A 24,078-nucleotide genomic window follows, 5' to 3' on the forward strand; every position below is an offset into this window, starting at 1 on the left:
GCCTATACAGGCCGACACTTACTTCTGTATACTGTGCATGCCTACTATACCTCTAGCCATCAAATACTACGTTCTTTGCTGTCAGTTTAACCCATGTGAGCTAATTTTTGCAGCCTATACAGGCCGACACTTACTTCTGTATACTGTGCATGCCTACTGTACCTATGGCCATCAAATACTACGTTCTTTGCTGTCAGTTCAACCCATGTGAGCTAATTTTTGCCGCCTATACCGGCCGCCACTTACTTCTGTATACTGTGCATGCCTACTGTACCTCTAGCCATCAAAAACTAAGTTCTTTTCTGTCAGTTCAACCCATGTGAGCTAATTTTTTCCACCTATACAGGTCGACACTTACTTCTGTATACTGTGTGAATGCCTAATGTACTTCTAGCCATCATATACTACGTTCTGTGCTGTCAGTTCAACCCATGTGAGCTGATTTTTGCCGCCTATACAGGCCGCCACTTACTTTTGTATACTGTGAACGCCTACTGTACCTCTAGCCATCAGAACCTAAGTTCTTTGCTGTCAGTTAAACCCATGCGAGCTAATTTTTGGAGCCTATACAGGCCGCCACTTACTTCTGTAAACTGTGAACGCCTACTGTACCTCTAGCCATTAAAACCTAAGTTCTTTGTTGTCAGTTCAACCCATGTGAGCTAATTTTTGCAGCCTATACAGGCCAACACTTACTGTTCTGTGTACTGTGAATGCCTACTTTACCTCTAGCCATCAAATACTACGTTCTTTGCTGTCAGTTCAACCCATGTGAGCTAATTATTGCCGCCTATACAGGCCGCCACTTACTTCTGTATATTGTGAACGCCTACTGTACCTCTAGCCATCAAATACTATGTTCTTTGCTGTCAGTTCAACCCATGTGAGCTAATTTTTGCAGCCTATACAGGCCGACACTTACTGTTCTGTGTATTGTGAATGCCTACTGTACCTCTAGCCATCAAATACTACTTTCTTTGCTGTCAGTTCAACCCATGTGAGCTCATTTTTGCCGCCTATACAGGCCGCCACTGACTTCTGCATATTGTGAACGCCTACTGTACCTCTAGCCATCATATACTACGTTCTTTGCTGTCAGTTCAACCCATGTAAGAAAATTTTTGCCGCCTATAAAGGCCGACACTTACTTCTGTATACTGTGTAAACGCCTACTGTACCTCTAGCCATCATATACTACATTCTTTGCTGTCAGTTAAGCCCATGTGAGCTAATTTTTGGAGCCTATACAGGCCACCACTTACTTCTGTATACTGTGAACGCCTACTGTACTTCTAGCCATCAAAAACTAAGTTATTTGCTGTCAGTTACACCCATGTGAGCTAATTTTTGGAGCCTATACAGGCCAACACTTACTTCTGTATACTGTGTGAACGCCTACTGTACCTCTAGCCATCATATACTACATTCTTTGCTGTCAGTTAAACCCATGTGAGCTCATTTTTGCAGCCTATACAGGCCGACACCTACTTCTGTATACCGTGTGAATGCCTAATGTACCTCTAGCCATCATATACTACGTTCTTTGCTGTCAGTTCAAACCATGTGAGCTAATTTTTGCCGCCTATACAGGCCGCCACTTACTTCTGTATATTGGGAACACCTACTGTACCTCTAGCCATCAAATACTACGTTCTTTGCTGTCAGTTCAACCCATGTGAGCTAATTTTTGCAGCCTATACAGGCCGACACTTACTGTTCTGTGTACTGTGAATGCCTACTGTACCTCTAGCCATCAAATACTACGTTCTTTGCTGTCAGTTAAACCCATGTGAGCTAATTTGTCAGCAACAGGTGTGACCAGAAATGTGTGGACTGACACAGAGAACATTAGACATAATTAAGGTGTAAAGAATATAATTTATTTAAAAATAAGTGAATAACACAAATGTAAACGCACCTCCAGAAAACTATAACTGTGTAAATCCAATCAGATAACCCAACAATAGTGACACACAGCAAACAACTGCTCAAACCAAATATATACAAAACAGGATAAATGAATAGTAATAGTAACAGAGCCGGGGTCATACACGGGAGATCAAGCAGAGGGAGCTGGGAGCAAGACAGAACAGAGAGAGGGTTGCAGGAGACGGAGTAAGCAAACAGGAAGGAAGGAATCAGGCTGCAGGGTCAGGATCAGAGTCCAGGATCAGGATACAGGGACACAGGAATGCAGGTCAGGCGCACATGGAGGCAATACCAAGGCAGTGAGAAGAAGTATACACAGGGTTTAAATATACTTCCTGCAACCAGCATCAGGTGATGACTGATTGCATAAGATGTTCGCTTCTGACTACTGAGAGACACCCGCTGGTGGACACTGGAACTGCAGCCTATGGATCTGGGAGCTACAGTGCCACCAGCAGGTGAGCTCTTTCCTGACATAATTTTTGCCGCCTATACAGGCCGCCACTGACTTCTGCATATTGTGAACGCCTACTGTACCTCTAGCCATCATATACTACGTTCTTTGCTGTCAGTTCAACCCATGTAAGCAAATTTTTGCCGCCTATAAAGGCCGACACTTACTTCTGTATACTGTGAACGCCTACTGTACCTCTAGCCATCAAAAACTAAGTTCTTTGCTGTCAGTTAAACCCATGTGAGCTAATTTTTGGAGCCTATATAGGCCGACACTTACTTCTGTATACTGTGTAAACGCCTACTGTACCTCTAGCCATCATATACTATATTCGTTGCTGTCAGTTAAGCCCATGTGAGCAAATTTTTGGAGCCTATACAGGCCGCCACTTACTTCTGTATACTGTGAACGCCTACTGTACTTCTAGCCATCAAAAACTAAGTTCTTTGCTGTCAGTTCAACCCATGTGAGCTAATTTTTGCCGCCTATACAGGCCGCCACTGACTTCTGCATATTGTGAACGCCTACTGTACCTCTAGCCATCATATATTACGTTCTTTGCTGTTAGTTCAACCCATGTAAGCAAATTTTTGCCGCCTATAAAGGCCGACACTTACTTCTGTATACTGTGAACGCCTACTGTACCTCTAGCCATCAAAACCTAAGTTCTTTGCTGTCAGTTCAACCCAGGTGAGCTAATTTTTGCAGCCTATACAGGCCGACACTTACTGTTCTGTGTACTGTGAATGCCTACTGTACCTCTAGCCATCAAATACTACGTTCTTTGCTGTCAGTTCAACCCATGTGAGCTAATTTTTGCCGCCTATACAGGCCGCCACTTACTTCTGTATATTGTGAACGCCTACTGTACCTCTAGCCATCAAATACTACGTTCTTTGCTGTCAGTTCAACCCATGTGAGATAATTTTTTGCAGCCTATACAGGCCGACACTTACTTCTGTATACTGTGCATGCTTACTATACCTCTAGCCATCAAATACTACGTTCTTTGCTGTCAGTTTAACCCATGTGAGCTAATTTTTGCAGCCTATACAGGCCGACACTTACTTCTGTATACTGTGCATGCCTACTGTACCTTTGGCCATCAAATACTACGTTCTTTGCTGTCAGTTCAACCCATGTGAGCTAATTTTTGCCGCCTATACCGGCCGCCACTTACTTCTGTATACTGTGCATGCCTACTGTACCTCTAGCCATCAAAAACTAAGTTCTTTTCTGTCAGTTCAACCCATGTGAGCTAATTTTTTCCACCTATACAGGTCGACAATTACTTCTGTATACTGTGTGAATGCCTAATGTACTTCTAGCCATCATATACTACGTTCTTTGCTGTCAGTTCAACCCATGTGAGCTAATTTTTGCCGCCTATACCGGCCGCCACTTACTTCTGTATACTGTGAATGCTTACTGTACCTCTAGCCATCAAAAACTAAGTTCTTTGCTGTCAGTTAAACCCATGTGAGCTAATTTTTGGAGCCTATACAGGCCGACACTTACTTCTGTATACTGTGTAAACGCCTACTGTACCTCTAGCCATCATATACTACATTCTTTGCTGTCTGTTAAACCTATGTGAGCTCATTCTTGCAACCTATACAGGCCGACACTTACTTCTGTATACTGTGTGAACGCCTACTGTACCTCTAGCCATCAAAAACTAAGTTCTTTGCTGTCAGTTCAAACCATGTGAGCTGATTTTTTTCCGCCTATACAGGCCGACACCTACTTCTGTATACTGTGTGAATGCCTAATGTACCTCTAGCCATCATATACTATGTTCTTTGCTGTCAGTTCAAACCATGTGAGCTACTTTTTGCCGCCTATACAGGCCGCCACTTACTTCAGTATACTGTGAACGCCTACTGTACCTCTAGCCATCAAAACCTAAGTTCTTAGTTGTCAGTTCAACCCATGTGAGCTAATTTATGCAGCCTATACAGGCCAACACTTACTGTTCTGTGTACTGTGAATGCCTACTTTACCTCCAGCCATCAAATACTACGTTCTTTGCTGTCAGTTCAACCCATGTGAGCTAATTATTGCCGCCTATACAGGCCGCCACTTACTTCTGTATATTGTGAACGCCTACTGTACCTCTAGCCATCAAATACTACGTTCTTTGCTGTCAGTTCAACCCATGTGAGATCATTTTTGCAGCCTATACAGGCTGACACTTACTTCTGTATACTGTGCATGCCTACTGTACCTCTAGCCATCAAATACTACGTTCTTTGCTGTCAGTTTAACCCATGTGAGCTAATTTTTGCAGCCTATACCGGCCGCCACTTACTTCTGTATACTGCGAACGCCTGCTGTACCTCTAGCCATCAAAAACTAAGTTCTTTGCTGTCAGTTAAACCCATGTGAGCTGATTTTTGGAGCCTATACAGGCCGACACTTACTTCTGTATACTGTGCATTCCTACTGTACCTCTAGCCATCAAAAACTAAGTTATTTTCTGTCAGTTCAACCCATGTGAGCTAATTTTTTCCGCCTATACAGGTCGACACTTCTGTATACTGTGTGAATGCCTAATGTACCTCTAGCCATCATATACTACGTTCTTTGCTGTCAGTTAAACCCATGTGAGCTCATTTTTGCAGCCTATACAGGCCGACACTTACTTCTGTATACTGTGTGAACGCCTACTGTACCTCTAGCCATCAAAAACTAAGTTCTTTGCTGTCAGTTCAAACCATGTGAGCTGATTTTTTTCCGCCTATACAGGCCGACACCTACTTCTGTATACTGTGTGAATGCCTAATGTACCTCTAGCCATCATATACTATGTTCTTTGCTGTCAGTTCAAACCATGTGAGCTACTTTTTGCCGCCTATACAGGCCGCCACTTACTTCTGTATACTGTGAACGCCTACTGTACTTCTAGCCATCAAAACCTAAGTTCTTAGTTGTCAGTTCAACCCATGTGAGCTAATTTTTGCAGCCTATACAGGCCAACACTTACTGTTCTGTGTACTGTGAATGCCTACTTTACCTCTAGCCATCAAATACTACGTTCTTTGCTGTCAGTTCAACCCATGTGAGCTAATTATTGCCGCCTATACAGGCCGCCACTTACTTCTGTATATTGTGAACGCCTACTGTACCTCTAGCCATCAAATACTACGTTCTTTTCTGTCAGTTCAACCCATGTGAGATAATTTTTGCAGCCTATACAGGCCGACACTTACTTCTGTATACTGTGAATGCCTACTGTACCTCTAGCCATCAAATACTACGTTCTTTGCTGTCAGTTTAACCCATGTGAGCTAATTTTTGCCGCCTATACAGGCCGCCACTTACTTCTGTATATTGTGAACGCCTACTGTACCTCTAGCCATCAAATACTACGTTCTTTGCTGTCAGTTCAACCCATGTGAGATCATTTTTGCAGCCTATACAGGCTGACACTTACTTCTGTATACTGTGCATGCCTACTGTACCTCTAGCCATCAAATACTACGTTCTTTGCTGTCAGTTTAACCCATGTGAGCTAATTTTTGCAGCTTATACAGGCCGACACTTACTTCTGTATACTGTGTGAATGCCTAATGTACCTCTAGCCATCATATACTACGTTCTTTGCTGTCAGTTCAAACCATGTGAGCTAATTTTTGCCGCCTATACAGGCCGCCACTTACTTCTGTATACTGTGAACACCTACTGTACCTCTAGCCATCAAAACCTAAGTTTTTTGCTATCAGTTCAACCCATGTGAGCTAATTTTTGGAAGCTATACAGGCCGACACTTACTTCTGTATACTTTGAATGCCTACTGTACCTCTAGCCATCAAAAGCTAAGTTCTTTGCTGTCAGTTCAACCCATGTGAGATAATTTTTGCAGCCTTTACAGGCCTCCACTTACTTCTGTATACTGTGTGAACGCCTACTGTACCTCTAGCCATCAAAAACTACGTTCTTTGCTGTCAGTTCAAACCATGTGAGCTCATTTTTGCCGCCTATACAGGCCGACACTTACTTCTGTATACTGTGTGAATGCCTAATGTACCTCTAGCCATCATATACTACGTTCTTTGCTGTCAGTTCAACCCATGTGAGCTCATTTTTGCAGCCTATACAGGACAACACTTACTGTTTTGTGCACTGTGAATGCCTACTGTACCTCTAGCCATCAAAAGCTAAGTTCTTTGCTGTCAGTTCAACCCATGTGAGCTAATTATTGCCGCCTATACAGGCCGCCACTTACTTCTGTATATTGTGAACGCCTACTGTACCTCTAGCCATCAAATACTACGTTCTTTGCTGTCAGTTCAACCCATGTGAGATAATTTTTGCAGCCTATACAGGCCGACACTTACTTCTGTATACTGTGAATGCCTACTGTACCTCTAGCCATCAAATACTACGTTCTTTGCTGTCAGTTTAACCCATGTGAGCTAATTTTTGCCGCCTATACAGGCCGCCACTTACTTCTGTATATTGTGAACGCCTACTGTACCTCTAGCCATCAAATACTACGTTCTTTGCTGTCAGTTCAACCCATGTGAGATCATTTTAGCAGCCTATACAGGCTGACACTTACTTCTGTATACTGTGCATGCCTACTGTACCTCTAGCCATCAAATACTACGTTCTTTGCTGTCAGTTTAACCCATGTGAGCTAATTTTTGCAGCTTATACAGGCCGACACTTACTTCTGTATACTGTGTGAATGCCTAATGTACCTCTAGCCATCATATACTACGTTCTTTGCTGTCAGTTCAACCCATGTGAGCTCATTTTTGCAGCCTATACAGGACAACACTTACTGTTTTGTGCACTGTGAATGCCTACTGTACCTCTAGCCATCAAAAGCTAAGTTCTTTGCTGTCAGTTCAACCCATGTGAGCTAATTATTGCCGCCTATACAGGCCGCCACTTACTTCTGTATATTGTGAACGCCTACTGTACCTCTAGCCATCAAATACTACGTTCTTTGCTGTCAGTTCAACCCATGTGAGATAATTTTTGCAGCCTATACAGGCCGACACTTACTTCTGTATACTGTGAATGCCTACTGTACCTCTAGCCATCAAATACTACGTTCTTTGCTGTCAGTTTAACCCATGTGAGCTAATTTTTGCCGCCTATACAGGCCGCCACTTACTTCTGTATATTGTGAACGCCTACTGTACCTCTAGCCATCAAATACTACGTTCTTTGCTGTCAGTTCAACCCATGTGAGATCATTTTAGCAGCCTATACAGGCTGACACTTACTTCTGTATACTGTGCATGCCTACTGTACCTCTAGCCATCAAATACTACGTTCTTTGCTGTCAGTTTAACCCATGTGAGCTAATTTTTGCAGCTTATACAGGCCGACACTTACTTCTGTATACTGTGTGAATGCCTAATGTACCTCTAGCCATCATATACTACGTTCTTTGCTGTCAGTTCAAACCATGTGAGCTAATTTTTGCAGCCTATACAGGCCGCCACTTACTTCTGTATACTGTGAACACCTACTGTACCTCTAGCCATCAAAACCTAAGTTCTTTGCTATCAGTTCAACCCATGTGAGCTAATTTTTGGAAGCTATACAGGCCGACACTTACTTCTGTATACTTTGAATGCCTACTGTACCTCTAGCCATCAAAAGCTAAGTTCTTTGCTGTCAGTTAAACCCATGTGAGATAATTTTTGCAGCCTTTACAGGCCTCCACTTACTTCTGTATACTGTGTGAACGCCTACTGTACCTCTAGCCATCAAAAACTACGTTCTTTGCTGTCAGTTCAAACCATGTGAGCTCATTTTTGCCGCCTATACAGGCCGACACTTACTTCTGTATACTGTGTGAATGCCTAATGTACCTCTAGCCATCATATACTACGTTCTTTGCTGTCAGTTCAACCCATGTGAGCTCATATTTGCAGCCTATACAGGACAACACTTACTGTTTTGTGCACTGTGAATGCCTACTGTACCTCTAGCCATCAAAAGCTAAGTTCTTTGCTGTCAGTTAAACCCATGTGAGATAATTTTTGCAGCCTTTACAGGCCTCCACTTACTTCTGTATACTGTGTGAACGCCTACTGTACCTCTAGCCATCAAAAACTACGTTCTTTGCTGTCAGTTCAAACCATGTGAGCTCATTTTTGCCGCCTATACAGGCCGACACTCACTTCTGTATACTGTGTGAATGCCTAATGTACCTCTAGCCATCATATACTACGTTCTTTGCTGTCAGTTCAACCCATGTGAGCTCATTTTTGCAGCCTATACAGGACAACACTTACTGTTTTGTGCACTGTGAATGCCTACTATACCTCTAGCCATCAAAACCTAAGTTCTTTGCTGTCAGGTAAACCCATGTGAGCTAATTTTTGGAGCCTATACAGGCCGACACTTAGTTCTGTATACTGTGCATGCCTACTGTACCTCTAGCCATCAAAACCTAAGTTCTTTGCTGTCAGTTAAACCCATGTGAGCTAATTTTTGGAGCCTATACAGGGTGACGCTTACTTCTGTATACTGTGCATGCCTACTGTACCTCTAGCCATCAAAAACTAAGTTCTTTGCTGTCAGTTCAACCCATGTGAGCTAATTTTTGGAGCCTATACAGGCCGACACTTACTTCGGTATACTGTGCATGCCTACTGTACCTCTAGCCATCAAAAACTAAGTTCTTTGCTCTCAGTTCAACCCACGTGAGCTACTTTTTGCCGCATATACAGGCCGACACTTACTTCTGTATACTGTGAACGCCTACTGTACCTCTAGCCATCAAAACCTAAGTTCTTTGCTGTCAGTTAAACCCATGTGAGCTAATTTTTGGAGCCTATACAGGCCGCCACTTACTTCTGTATACTGTGTGAACGCTTACTGTACCTCTAGCCATCAAAAACTAAGTTCTTTGCTGTCAGTTCAAACCATGTGAGCTAATTTTTGGATATCCATATGAAGGGGGAAGGGGCTGGGAATGCCGCTCAGGTGTGTGTCCGATCTGGTGCTGGCTAGATCCGCCGTCCGGAAAGATTCATGTAGAAATGTGGAGCCGCACACAGGTAAATGAAATCAAAAAAAGGTAGTCTTTATTCTTCAAAATGATCCAGGACAAACAGACAGTGTGGGGAACAGAATATGTCCAAGGTAGACGCGTTTCACGGCACGAACGGCCGATTACTCATTACCACGGTGTGGGATACCGGAAATCGGTCAGTATTTAAGGATAATAAACCAGGAAATTGATTGTTGCGACTCCTCGCAACTGTGTATCATTAAAAAATCAACCACATGGATTATCCGATTTCTCCGCGATCCAACACCTGGACATGTCAAAAACACACATGAAACAACTTGACAAAATATGTGAAACAATCATTAAAAACGATACATTCAAATAAGTATACAAATGAATGTAATTTGTAAGAACAACAAGGTTGGCGCAAGAAAATTAGGTACACACATGCCGATTTAATGTGAGAAACCATATATACAATCTGAATGTAAGTAGAACCACACGGAATCACAGATATTCATGTGTCCTTTGTGAGTGTATGGTCTCTCAATGGTGCAATATGTAAACTGAGAAAAACAAGGTGTAAAGAAGATGTAAAAAACTTTTTATTGTGTATATGTGCACGTATATATGTAATATGATGTTATCTGTGTATATACAGCCATATAGATATCCTATCCCATCCGTTTTAGGATATCTATATGGCTGTATATACACAGATAACATCATATTACATATATACGTGCACATATACACAATAAAAAGTTTTTTACATTTTCTTTACACCTTGTTTTTCTCAGTTTACATATTGCACCATTGAGAGACCATACACTCACAAAGGACACATGAATATCTGTGATTCCGTGTGGTTCTACTTACATTCAGATTGTATATATGGTTTCTCACATTAAATCGGCATGTGTGTACCTAATTTTCTTGCGCCAACCTTGTTGTTCTTACAAATTACATTCATTTGTATACTTATTTGAATGTATCGTTTTTAATGATTGTTTCACATATTTTGTCAAGTTGTTTCATGTGTGTTTTTGACATGTCCAGGTGTTGGATCGCGGAGAAATCGGATAATCCATGTGGTTGATTTTTTAATGATACACAGTTGCGAGGAGTCGCAACAATCAATTTCCTGGTTTATTATCCTTAAATACTGACCGATTTCCGCTATCCCACACCGTGGTAATGAGTAAGCGGCCGTTCGTGCCGTGAAACGCGTCTACCTTGGACATATTCTGTTCCCCACACTGTCTGTTTGTCCTGGATCATTTTGAAGAATAAAGACTACCTTTTTTTGATTTCATTTACCTGTGTGCGGCTCCACATTTCTACATGAAGCTAATTTTTGGAGCCTATACAGGCCGCCACTTACTTCTGTATACTGTGAATGCCTACTGTACCTCCAGCCATCAAATTCGATGTTCTTTGCTGTCAGTTCAACCCATGTGAGCTAATTTTTGCCGCCTATACCGGCCGCCACTTACTTCTGTATACTGTGAACTCCTACTGTACCTCTAGCCATCAAAACGTAAGTTCTTTGCTGTTAGTTAAACCCATGTGGGCTAATTTTTGGGGCCTGTACAGGCCGACACTTACCTCTGTATACTGTGCGAATGCCTAATGTACCTTCAGCCACAGAATACTACGTACTTAGCTGTCAGGTAAACCCATGTGGGCTAATTTTTGGGGCCTATACTGGCCGACACTTACTTATTTATCCTGTGAATGCCTAATGTACCTTCAGCCACAGAATACTACATTCTTAGCTGTCAGGTAAACGCATGTGGGCTAATTTATGGGGCCTGGAATGGCCGACACTTACTACTTTATCCTGTGAATGCCAAATTTTTCAGACTAGAAATGAAAATCAATGGGTCTGTAAAGGTTCCGCCAAATTGTGGAATGGATGCGGACCCATTTTTCAGATGTGTGAATGGACCCCATATGTATTAGACAATGTATTTACCGGCTGCTGTCAGTTCTGGCTGATTTATGAAAAAAAAAATATATATATATATTTTTTGCTGTGTAAAAAATAAAAAAAAATTTAGGGCAACTTTTTCAATTGCAATACTTCTGTTATGACATTGTCCATGTGCTGGGACTATTTGTGCACAGCTAGTACGTCTTTTGTGGCTGCAAATATGACCTAAATGTTTTTAAAGTTCGCCTCCCATTAATGTCAATGGGGCCCGCTGCAAACCCGCGGTTCGCAGACTTTTGAGAAAATTTGCGGCTGGCATTCGCGAACCGCCCCGGCCAATGTTCGTCCATCACTGGTGAGCAGCAATAAAAACAGTAAAGGTCAAAATTAGAGATAACTGTGCAGCAATGTAGGAAGGAGGGGAGCAAAGCAGAGCCTCAGCTCCACCCCTCGTCTTCCAGGGGAACATGAATGTCCACATCTATGTCGGGTGCAGCAGAAATTTATAGGCAACAGAGATTTATAGGCAGCAGAATATTCAAACATATGCCAGTAAAATCATTTCAGAAAGATTTGTCTCTGATGCCCATTTTTGTTACCAACAGGTCCTTCATGTTGTTAATTTCCACAATTTTTGCCAACCAAATGATGATGGATGGAAGCTGGTGCTGTTTCCAAAATATTGAACTACAGCATTTTGCTGCACTTACCAAGAGTGGGCCAAAGGACCGCCGGTAGGTCTTACTTGTGTGGTGTGACGGTGTAGCATACTGGGTTCCATATCTCCCACCGCTTCTTCACATCTCTAACATTTGAGGAAAATTTATGGAGCCTGGGGGGAGTATAAAACCATCTGGTCAGGATCCTAAATCCTGATTCTTGGTATTTAGAGCAGATAGATGTTTTATACGTGAAAAGGGGTGTTCTTGCAATCTGTTTGTCCATGAAATAGGTATGGAGGTCTCTTTTATTACCAATTGGTAATATATGGAGGTTCGAAATCTGCCACATGAAAGTTGAGTAGGCAGTGGGTCTGTGAGATGGCATGGCGCAAGATGAGTTTACGCTTGAAGGAAGTAAGTAGCAGATAACAAAATGGCCAAGAAATTAGAGAGTTGAACGGTATTCCAAAATGTCAGCAATGCGGAGGCAGAGTGATCGATCCGCTGAACCCTGGACAGATATTGTCCAGTGTGTATAAAGTGTCTGGCTTGGGACATCCCTTTTTATCTTAGGGCCGTAAGGTGCGGGTCCACCTAGCCTGTATTAAATAAAGAGTTACCTATAATAGGGAAGATCGGAGATGGATACAGGGAGATAAATTTACTTTGAGATACCTTAGTACAGACACGCCAAGTTTGTACTGTAGGAATGTAGTCAGATGTTTGGTGGAATCTCCTGCTGGCACCACAAGAGACTTGGAAGTGGGATATTAGTGACTGCCTGCTCTACCACCACCCAACGTTTTGAGAGGTACGTGTGTGCACCAAAAGATAACTCTATTTAAATGTCATGCAGCCTGGTAAGCTGCAAGGTCTGGGGATGTTATTCCCCCTTGCAATTTGTGTAAGCCCACAGAAATTGCAAAATTGTTTGACAGCCCTTTCAAAGGAGCTTGGGATACGTATCAGTATGACCTGCAGAAGATAAAGTAGGAGAGGAATGGCAATCATTTCATTAACTTAAAATGCTTATTCTGCAAAACCACAAAACAATACTTCTGTGCCAAGTCGATAACTCCTGTTAAATTGCCGAGAGCAGGGAAGGAAATTAAGTTCAAAAGCCTTAATCAGATTCCTGGGAAGAATAATGCCAAGGTACCATATATTAGCCATTGCCCACTTGAATGGGAAGTCGAACTTAAGGAATCTAACAATGGCATCGGGCAGGCAGATGTTCAGTGCCTCCGATTGTTGAAAATGAATGCAGAAATTAGAAAGTGCACCATTCTTGTCAAGCTCGGATAGAAAGTTCAGCAGGATATCAGCAGACTGGTGATGGAATTTTCTGTGGAAAAGGCTCTAATGTTAGCATAAATATTAAGGGAGACAAAGGGCAGCCCTGCCTAGTCCGATCTGCTATGCTGAAGGCAGCAGAGAGGTGACCATTCACTTTTAGCGAGGTTGAGGAATTTGTTGAGTTAATCCACCTCAACATCCTCTGCTCAAAGCCCAGATGGCAAAAAGTTATATCGAATAGGGTCCAAATTACCCTATAAAACACCTTCTCAGCATCTGTGGATAAGGGTAATAGGGGGACCCTTTTAGGTTGCGCTTCATAGATAATATCTATTGCTTTGGTTGTGTTATCCCTCACTTCCATTGAGGGTACAAACCCCACTTAATCCAGGTGGACGATATCGGCAATATGGTCCATTAATTTCGAAGCCAGGATCTTGGTAGACAGCTACCTGTTCAGCAGGAAGAATGACCCTAAACCAACAGTGTTGTACACTTTTAAAAAGTGTGACTTCAAAAGCTTCTGGATGTCTTGAAAGAGGGAATCAATTTGTCTCACCTTTTCCTTCTTTTGTCGGGAACTCAACTTGATGTAACTAAATACCTCTAATGTAGGTCTTTTACGCTTCCCACATTACTATGGGATCGCAGCCCTATGTCTATGTCTAGAGAAACAGCGAGACTGTACAATCACTTTAAGTCCCCCCCCCCAATTGATGAGAAGGGTGGGTCACACGCCTCCCAGCACAGTTAGAATTTCCCCAATGTAGTAGAGCAACATGACCAACATTGCAAATCATAATGCAAATCTGGAGAAAGTCCTCCAAGAGGGGGTGTCAGCTGCTGGTGTGACCAGAAATGTGTGGACTGCCACAGAGAATATCAGGCACAAATACAGTGTAAAAGAATATAAATTTATTTAAAAGATAAGTTATCAACATAAATGAAAACACACCTCCAAAATACCAAACTGAGCAAAACAAACCAGAAAACCAAACAAATAGTAACACACAATGAACTACTGCCTAAACCAAATATATACAGCGAAAACAATCCAAAGTTCCAGCGCTAAACCTTGTGGCAATCTCACTCTCAGAATTAGGGCTGACCACTGGTGCTGCTGCTTAAAAGATTGCTGAACCAGCATACATGTGTGCAAAGAGGAGGGGAAAGCAGCGCTAATCACGCTGGATAAATTGCAACACTAGGAAACCAGCCCATGGAAACAGCATCATGTTTATTGAAGAACATGTAAATGAAATAAGGTTCCAAACCGGTAACTTGTCAACGCTGAAGCTGCTGGCGGTGAAAGTCACATAATGGCAGAGCTGCTGGGTGGAAAGAACCGATGACCGCAATGGCATGGGAGGGACTGCTAGATGGTGAAGCCTTGGGTCCTGAGTGGTGCCAGACCAGCCGGTGTCCACAACGGGATCACCTCCCGCCGATTGCAGAACCAGGCGGAGCGGCGTCGCTTGGACCGGAAGCGGCTGAACGATAGTGACATCAGCGAAAGTCAAGACCAGCCTGGAACGCATACGGGTTGCCTTGATGACATGTTTCGCACGATGGCGCTTTGTCAAAGTCACAGGAAGGCAGGCAACAAGGACTTTTAAGGCTGAGGGGAGGAGAGAAGGGCCACCCAGTGCCTCTATACCATTGTTAACCCCTTTCAACACCCGCATTATAAACTGTATTAAGAGAATATACATAAAATAAAAATTACAAATTAAAAACTTGGCAATGCAAAAATAGACACAACAAAAATTATAAACATACATAAATCATTTGTCATATATATTATTAACCAGCAATTACACACATTAACCAGCAGAGGGAACAATAAACCTATTACTGGGTGCGAGAGAAAAAAACATCATTATCTAGATCAGGGGTGTCAAACTCAATTTCATCGTGGGCCGCATCAGCAAAGGCCCTCAAAGGGCCGGTTATATCTGTAAGATTAGATGTCCAGAGCACGCCACGCCCTCTTACACCCTTACATGAGATGTCAAAAGCCCCTCCCCCACCATCAGAAGTTAAGAGTCACCAACCCTTCCTTACATCACAATGCACCCCCCTACCTTGTGCTACTGCCAGGAAGAAGAAGAAGGTGGATCTGGGAAAAAAAGTGCAGGGTCTGGGGGAGGACCAGAGGAGGGCTGGAGTCAGAGACAAGGTGGTTTTGTGGTTGCACAGAGAGGTGCAGGATCTGTAGCAAGAGTTCTGCCCTCCTCTCTGCTGCAGACTGCTGAGAAAGGGCGGGGGGGGGCAAAGACAAGCCTTTCTGCAGGAGCACAGAGAAGCGCAGGATTTGGCAAAGGAGTTCTGTCCTCTGCTACCGGCTACTGAGACAAAGTGGGGGCAGAGACAAGGGGGTGCTGCAGCTGCGGGAGAGGTGCGAGGGCCACATGAAAGGTGTTTGACACCTGTGATCTAGATAAACAAAAAAAAATAGATGAAAAATAAAAAATAATTAAAAAATGTAAAAATAATATTAAATCATGAAAAAAAAAATGAAAATGATAATGCATAAAATATATATATAATATATAATTAGATCAATGACAGAAGGAACATAGTTAATATAGGACAAGGTACACTACAAAATTAGACTATAGTATGCACTTCCAGTTCTTCATTCAAACCACCAGGAGTCAAGGACCAAAATTTAAATATCCAAAAAGTTTCCCTCTTACATAAGATGGAAAACCTCTCATTGGCAGTCAGAGTACCTTTAGGGATAGATTCTATGGCCATGACCTCAAGCCCCTTAAGATCTTTTTTGTGCGCTTGTAGGAAATGGCGGGGGACACTGTGTTTGTCACAACCTTTTTTGATCAACCTACGGTGTTCACCGATCCGTGTCCGCATAGTTCTTATTGTACACCCCACATAAAATAGATTGCAAGGACATTTCAAAACATACACCGCATACTCTGTTGAGCACGTGATGAACTGTTTAATCTGGAACTCCTTGCCTGCCGCATCACAGATTGTGGTCCGTCCGTGCTTGATAAATTGCCACGTTAAACAGCCCATTTTCTTGCACTGAAAAACCCCTGTCCTGTCATCAAAATATGCTCTGATGTCCGACAGGGGCCTAGCAGTGGTGTTCTTCAACTTGCTTGGTGCGAGAATGTTCTTAACCGTTCTCGCCCTACGAAAAGTAATCTGTGGTGCAGAAGGCAAGAGTGGAGCCAGTCTCTGATCCAATTTGAGAATGTTGAAATGCTTGCGTACGATTTTACCAATGGAGGAGAATTGGTCATTGAAGGTCATGACAAAGCTTAAAAGCTTCAATACTCTTGTTTGATGCTGCAGGTCTGTCCGAACAGCTGGGAATTAATTGCTGATCAGAAGCCTTCCTCACCAACTTCCATGGGTACCCTTTCTCTAAAAACTTCTGAGTCATAAAGGCTCCCTGGGAAAGGTAATCACTATCTCTGGAGCAATTCCTCCTCAATCTGTTAAACTGGCCACTCGGAATATTGTTTTTCCATGTTGGGCGATGGTAGCTGGAATAATGGAGGTAAGAATTCCCCCCTGTGGACTTTACATGGTTCCAGGTGATGATGTTACCATCCTGATGAGACAGGACCAGATACAGAAACACCAACTCCTCAGCATCCAAAACATGGGTAAAGGTCAGATCCATGGTATTGTTGTTACAATGGGCCACGAACGAGGAGAAGACATCTGGACCCCCATCCCAAATCAGCAAGACATCATCAATGTATCTACCATAGTACACGAGATGTCTGGCAAAGGGATTGTTGGCCCAGATGTACAAATCCTCCCAGTGGCCCACAGTCAAATTGGCGTAGCAGTGGGCAAAATTTGCCCCCATCGCTGTTCCTTTAATTGGAGGTAAAACTGGTCCAGAAACGTGAAGTAATTGTGGGTCAAACAAAACTTTGTGCAGTCAACTAAAAAGCCGGCCTGTCCAGAGCTAATGTTGCCACAATTAGTGAGGAAATGTTGTACAGCCCTCAGACCTTTATTGTGCGGGATTGAGGTATAGAGGACACATCTAATGATGCCCACATGTAGTTATCTTCCCAATTGTAATACCTAAGATCATCTATAACTTGACTGGAATCCCTGATATATAAAGGTAAGCAGTTAACAATCGGTTGAAGAAAATTGTCTATGTAGATAGACAATCCATTGGTAAACACATCAGTACCGGCTACTATGGGCCTACCTGGTGGATTGGTCAGAGATTTATGCTGGTAGAAAATGGGGGTACTGAGGACAGGGGGAAGCAAAAAGGCTCTCTTTCTTGTCGAGCAGACCCTTTCTCCACGCTCTATTAACCAAATTCTGAAGTTCAAGCTGAAAGGCAGGAAGAGGACCAGATTTCAGCAATGTATACATGCTGGTATCTGATAGCAGCCAATGGCTTTCCTGTATATAATCTTGCTTATTCAGGATCACCAGACTGCCACCCTTATCCGCCTGTTTAATTATGATGTTTTTATTAGCTGTAAGATCTTTAAGCGCATGTTTTTCAGAAATGGTAAGGTTATATGATCTCTTATAATTATGTGAATTGTCACATAATTTGACTAGATCCCTGTACACAGCTTGATAATAGGTCTCTATAAAAGGACCCTTGGACCGGACAGGAAAAAAGGTTGACACAGGCTTGAAGTTGGTATGTACGACCTCTGGATCTAGGCTAAATTCAGGTGGAGTGCCTACATTACCCTCTGTCCATATCTCCTGTAAAATAGAGAGAATGTCACTATTAGATACACTACCAGACTCAGAGACCTCTAACTCATTAAGGGGGGGGGGGGGGGGTTGTTGTTTTTCCCATACTCAGAATAGTATCTTTTGAGAGTTAGGGTACAGATGAACTTGTTTAGGTCTTTAAATAGACAAAATTTATTTGGTGCTATTGAAGGAGACAAGCCAAGTCCTTTCTTGAGTAGAGGGAGTTCCATGCCCGTGGGAGAATGCGATGAAAGGTTGTAGATTTTCATCGTATTCTCTGACCCCTCAGCTCTTATTTTTTGTTTCTTGTTTTCTCTTCTCCCATTTGCCTCCTTGTCTACCTCGTCTAATTTTCTTTTCTCTTTTTGGGCTCCACTTGGAGGCTGGACTAAAAAATTCCTCTCTGTCGGTATTAAGTTTGATGTATTGACAATATGGTTCCCTTCTGATTTGAAATTATCAAGGTCAGGTGCCAATGAGCTGTATTTATTGGAAATGGGTAGGGAAAAGCTAGTAATAATGTCGCCCACAAGAACTGGGTGACCTATAGCTGGGGGTGTAACGGCCTGATTTTCATTGGGTACACCTAATAGACTGGCTGTAGATAAATCCTCATCCTCTAAAATAATAATGGGGTCTGGTGCCTGTGCATTGGAGGAGGAACTGGGTCCCTGATTTTCGATGCTAGGTGGGACCAGCTGATGATCTGTTATATTGCTTATATGCTGGTTAATGTGTGTAATTGCTGGTTAATAATATATATGACAAATGATTTATGTATGTTAATAATTTTTGTTGTGTCTATTTTTGCATTGCCAAGTTTTTAATTTGTAATTTTTAATTTGCACTTTATTTTATGTATATTCTCTTAATACAGTGTATAATGCGGGTGGTGAAGGGCAGGGGCGTAACTACAGGGGTTGCAGGGGTTGCGATTGCTACCGGGCCCCATGCTCCAGGGGGCCCAGTAGCAAACCAGTGGGTGAACTTCCAGGATTGCAAAAGTCACCCTTGCGACCGGGCCCTGGCATTGCACCACTGTGGGGAGGCCAAAAGATTGCAGGAAGGGAGCCCACTGCAGAACTTGTGAAAGGATCCTGCTGAGGGGACCGTAATAAAAGGCCATGCAACGAGAGTAAAGAGCCCCAGGATTAGTGGGAAGGGCCCCTGGGCTTGAAGGGAAGGGCCCCGGCCAGGGATCTGGGGGGGCCCTTCATGGTTTCTTGCATCGGGGCCCTGAAGGCTCTAGTTACGCCTCTGGTGAAGGGGTTAACAATGGCACAGAGGCACTGGGTGGCCCTTCTCTTCTCCCCTCAGCCTTAAAAGTCCTTCTTACCTGCCTTCCCGTGACTTTGACAAAGCGCCATCGTGCGAAACATGTCGTCACGGCAACCCGTATGCGTTCCAGGCGGGACTTGACTTTCGCTGATGTCACTTCCGTTCAGCCGCTTCCGGTCCGAGCGACCCCGCTCTGCTGCGCCTCGTTCTGCAATCGGCGGGAGGTGATCCCGTTGTGGACAACGGCTGGTCCGGCACCACTCAGGACCCAAGGCTTCACCATCTATCAGCCCCTCCCACACCATTGCGGTCACCGGTTCTTTCCACCCAGCGGCTCTGCCATTGTGTGACTTTCATCACCAGCAGCTTCAGCGTTGACAAGTTACCGGTTTGGAAATGTATTTCATATACATGCTCTTTCAATAAACATGATGCTGTTTCTATGGGCTGGTTTCCTAGGGTTTCAATTTATCCAGCGTGATTAGCGCTGCTTTCCCCTCCTCTTTGCACAAATATATACAGCAAATGGGGAATGCAAAGCGTAATCGAAACAGAGCCAAGGTCATACACGGGAGATCAAGCAGAGTGAGCTGGGAGCAAGACAGGATAGGGAGAGGGTAAAAGGAGACAGAGAGAGCAGGTGGAAAAGGATCAGGGTGCAGGGTCGAGATCAGGGTCCAGGAACAGGATACAGGATCGCAGGTCAGGGGCACAAGGACATTGAGCTCATTGCCCACTTTGGGAGGTCCTCCTACATCACCGAGCATAGTAATCAATTCACTCCGTGTATTGATACATGTTCGGTCATGTGATACCCTTTTTTTGCACATTGGTTCATCAGGCATTCACTTGTGCTTACAGGCCTCACCTTATAGGCCGTCATAGCCGGGATTGCATATATTGATGGTTCTTCTATGTGTCTAGGTATCCAATTTTGAGTCCTTATAGCACATGTGTAATAGTGTATTTTACTGTTTTTAAACTGGTATGTCATTCAGTGTTACCTTTATCACCCTGATCCCCCTTTTCCTTTTTCAGGCATACGTGCCAAATAAAATTATTGTTTTTTTACTATTTTGAGTCTCTAGTGCCCTTAGTTGGTCTCTTTTGAGATTGATCGACCACGGTCTGTCATCTCATATCTTTTTTCTCAGGGGCACATGGAGACAACACCAAGGCAGGAATGAAGAGCATGGACAGAATTTAAATACACATCCTGCGACAAGCATCAGGTGATGACTGATTACATGAGATGATCTCCTGGCTGCTGAGAGACACCCGTTGGTGGACACTGGAACTGCAGCCTTTGGTTCTGGGAGCCACAGTGCCACCAGCAGGTGAGCCCTTTCCTGACACTACCCCCCCCCCCTCTAAGAAGCTGCCTCTGGACGCTCCAAACAGCCATAGATGAACAAGTCCATAGAAGATAGTCATCTGTAAGACAAGTCCAGGGCAAAAGTTCCTCATAAGCTGAAGAAGTGTCAGGTTCTAAGTGAGATGCCCTACTGTCAAGATCCAACAAAAGGCAAAACGTCCCATCATCTCGGTCAGGTGACTGACTGGGTACCCCATCGCTGGGGTCAGGCAAATAGCTTGATGTCCTGCTAGCCAGATCCTCTCAGAAGTACAGCATTCGATACTCCAAGTCCCTCATAACAGCAAGTACCCCAATGCTGGGGTTCCACAAGTTATCTGCAAACTTAGCCCTATGGTTATGTAACAATACCTGAACTCTGACACCGAAGTGTCTTGCCAGAACCATGTAGCTTGCCTGGTTTCCAGGACTTACTATGCACTTCAAAAGCCACCTAGGTCTCTCTGAGGCACTGGTTACCCCACCTGGGTCCCCTAGTGCACCCAGAGCAATGGCACTCGCATCCGGATCATGGCAAGGCACAGATAGTACTCTGCCATTCCCCAGGAACTTAGCACGACCAGGACCATGAAGGTAAATGCAGCTACTAGTTACCAAGGGTATATCTGGACCACCAGGCTTTGGCTCCATAGGAACAACACACTGGGACACATGAGGACACTTGCCTTGCCAGACTTTGCATGACAATCTGGACATCTGGCACCGGATCATCAGAGGCAGAGGAAGGCGGGTCATCAGACAGCAGATTATCATGGGTAGACTTGTCATCAAGCAGAGACCATCAGAGGCAGGCTGAGCTTTGGGCACTGGCCTCTTTGGCTGGGCATTGGGCAGCGAGCAGAGGCACATCAGGCTGGGCAGCGAGCAAAGGCACATCAAGATGGGCAGCAGGCAGAGGCACATCAGGCTAGGCAGCAGGTAGAGGCACATCAGGCAGAGGGGCAGCAGGCAGAGGCCCATCAGGCAAAGGCACATCAGGCTGGGCAGCAGGCAGAGGCACATCAGGCTGGGCAGCAGGCAGAGGCACATCAGGCTGGGCAGCAGGCAGAGGCACATCAGGCTGGGCAGCAGGCAGAGGCAGATTAGGGTGGGCAGCAGGCAGAGGAACATCAAGCTGGGCAGCAGGCAGAGGCACATCAGGATGGGCAGCATGCAGAGGCCCATCAGGATGGGCAGCATGCAGAGGCACATCAGGCTGGGCAGCATGCAGAGGCACATCAGGCTGGGCAGCAGGCAGAGGCACATCAGGCTGAGCAGCAGGCAGAGGCACATCAAGATGGACAGCAGGCAGAGGCACATCAAGATAAGCAGCAGTCAGAGGCACATCAGGCTAGGCAGCAGGCAGAGGCACATCAGGCTGGGCAGCAGGCAGAGGCACACCAGGCTGAGCAGCAGTCATTGGATCACCAGACTGGAGCAAATTGGCTGGCGTGGAAGGATTGATAATGTCAGGATTGTGTGCGTTGGGAAAAACTTTAGTTTCTTTTTAGTTTTAGCCACTGAGGTTCTGCATGTGAACGTAGTGCTGTGGGTGGGAGGGCAGATGATTGAAGAGAAGAGCTGACGAATGGTGAAAAAGAGGGAGCAGTTGCTAAGGAGGGTTTTTGAGTGACTGTCGTAGGCAGCGGTGAAGAAGTCATCTTAAATGGGTTAAAGACAGGGTAGGTGCAGCAAGTGGAACCGGGTAATGACACATAGTTGGTAGCAGGGTATACTGGACTGCATCTGTGGTTGCTGAAGGTGATGGAGAGGGAGATACTTGAGAAAGTGGGTGTCTAGCAGCAGGAATGGGTTGTTGCAAGCTGCTTGAGGCTGAGTGGAATATATCTGTCCATGCTTGTAGTAATGGTTGAACAAAATTCAGTTTACACTCTGCTTTTCTGACAGGAGACTGCACTGCGTTAATACACTCTACTAGCACTTGTTGGGAACATGCTGAATATTGCTCAAAAAATAAGTTAAGTCATCCTCCAAAAATCATGCAAGTTATTCTACCTGAGCCAGTATTCCTTTTCCTCTGTCACTAGCAAAGAAAAGTATACAACCTCCTCAGGATGCATATTCCAACAAAAAACAGCAGAGCCAAGATGGCTTCCCTGTGCAGCCACTTTTGGTCAGGACTGGCCTTGGTGTTATGTCAGCTGCTGGTGTGAGCAGAAATGTGTGGACTGCCACAGAAAATATCAGGCACAAATACAGTGTAAAAGAATATCATTTATTTAAAAGATAAGTGAACATAAACGTAAACGCACCGCCAAAATACCAAACTGAGTAAAAGAAAAAACAGAAAATCAAACAAATAGTGACACACAATGAACAACTGCCTAAACCAAATACCGTATCTCACAAAAATGAGTACACCCCTCACATTTTTGTAACTATTTTATTATATCTTTTCATGTGACAACACTGAAGAAATTACACTTTGCTAGTGAGTGTACAGCTTGTATAACAGTGTAAATTTGCTGTCCCCTCAAAATAACTCAACACACAGCCATTAATGTTTAAACCGCTGGCAACAAAAGTGAGTACACTCCTAAGTGAAAATGTCCAAATTGGGCCCAATTAGCCATTTTCCCTCCCCGGTGTCATGTGACTCATTAGTGTTACAAGGTCTCAGGTGTGAATGGAGAGCAGGTACAGTATGTTAAATTTGGTGTTATCGCTCTCACTCTCTGATACTGGTCACTGGAAATTCAACATTGTGCTTCATGGCAAAGAACTCTCTGAGGATCTGAAAAAAAGAATTATTGCTCTAGATAAAGATGGCCTAGACTATAAGAAAATTTCCAAGACCCTGAAACTGAGCTGCAGCAACAAATACATTTTATTTGGTTCAGATGGTGTCAAGCGTGTGTGGCGGCAACCAGGTGAGGAGTACAAAGACAAGTGTGTCTTGACTACAGTCAAGCATTGTGGTGGGAGTGTCGTGGTCTGGGGCTGCATGAGTGCTGCCGGCACTGGGAAGCAACAGTTCATTGGGGGAACTATGAATACCAACATGTACTGTGACATACTGAAGCATGATCCTCTACCTTCCGAAACTGGGCCGCAGGGCAGTATTCCAACATGAAAACCACCCCAAACACAGCTCCAAGGCGACCACTGCCTTGCTAAAGAAGTTGAGGGTAAAGGCGATGGACTGGCCAAGCATGTCACCAGACCTAAACCCTATTGGGCATCTGTGGGGCATCTTCAAATGAAAGGTGGAGGAGCGCAAGGTCTCTAACATCCACCAGCTTCGTAATGTCATAGAGGAGTGGAAGAGGACTCCAGTGGCAACCTGCTGAAGCTCAGTTTCAGGGTCTTGGCAATCTACTTATAGCCTAGGCCATCTTTATGTAGAGCAACAATTATTTTTTTCAGATCCTCAGAGTTCTTTGCCATGAGGTGCCTTGTTGAACTTCCAGTGACCAGTATGAGAGAGTGAGAGTGATAACACCA

General features: G+C 44.0%; 1 protein-coding gene across 1 annotated transcript in view; it reads right to left on the reverse strand.

The window, feature by feature from the left end:
- The window catches only part of SYCP1 (synaptonemal complex protein 1), a 181,692-nt gene that overhangs the window by 133,131 nt on the left and 24,483 nt on the right, over window positions 1-24,078 (reverse strand). The window lies entirely within an intron of this gene.

This window comes from Pelophylax lessonae (assembly GCF_965119305.1).
Source record: "Pelophylax lessonae genome assembly, chromosome: 2".
Classification (NCBI taxonomy): Eukaryota; Metazoa; Chordata; class Amphibia; order Anura; family Ranidae; genus Pelophylax; species Pelophylax lessonae.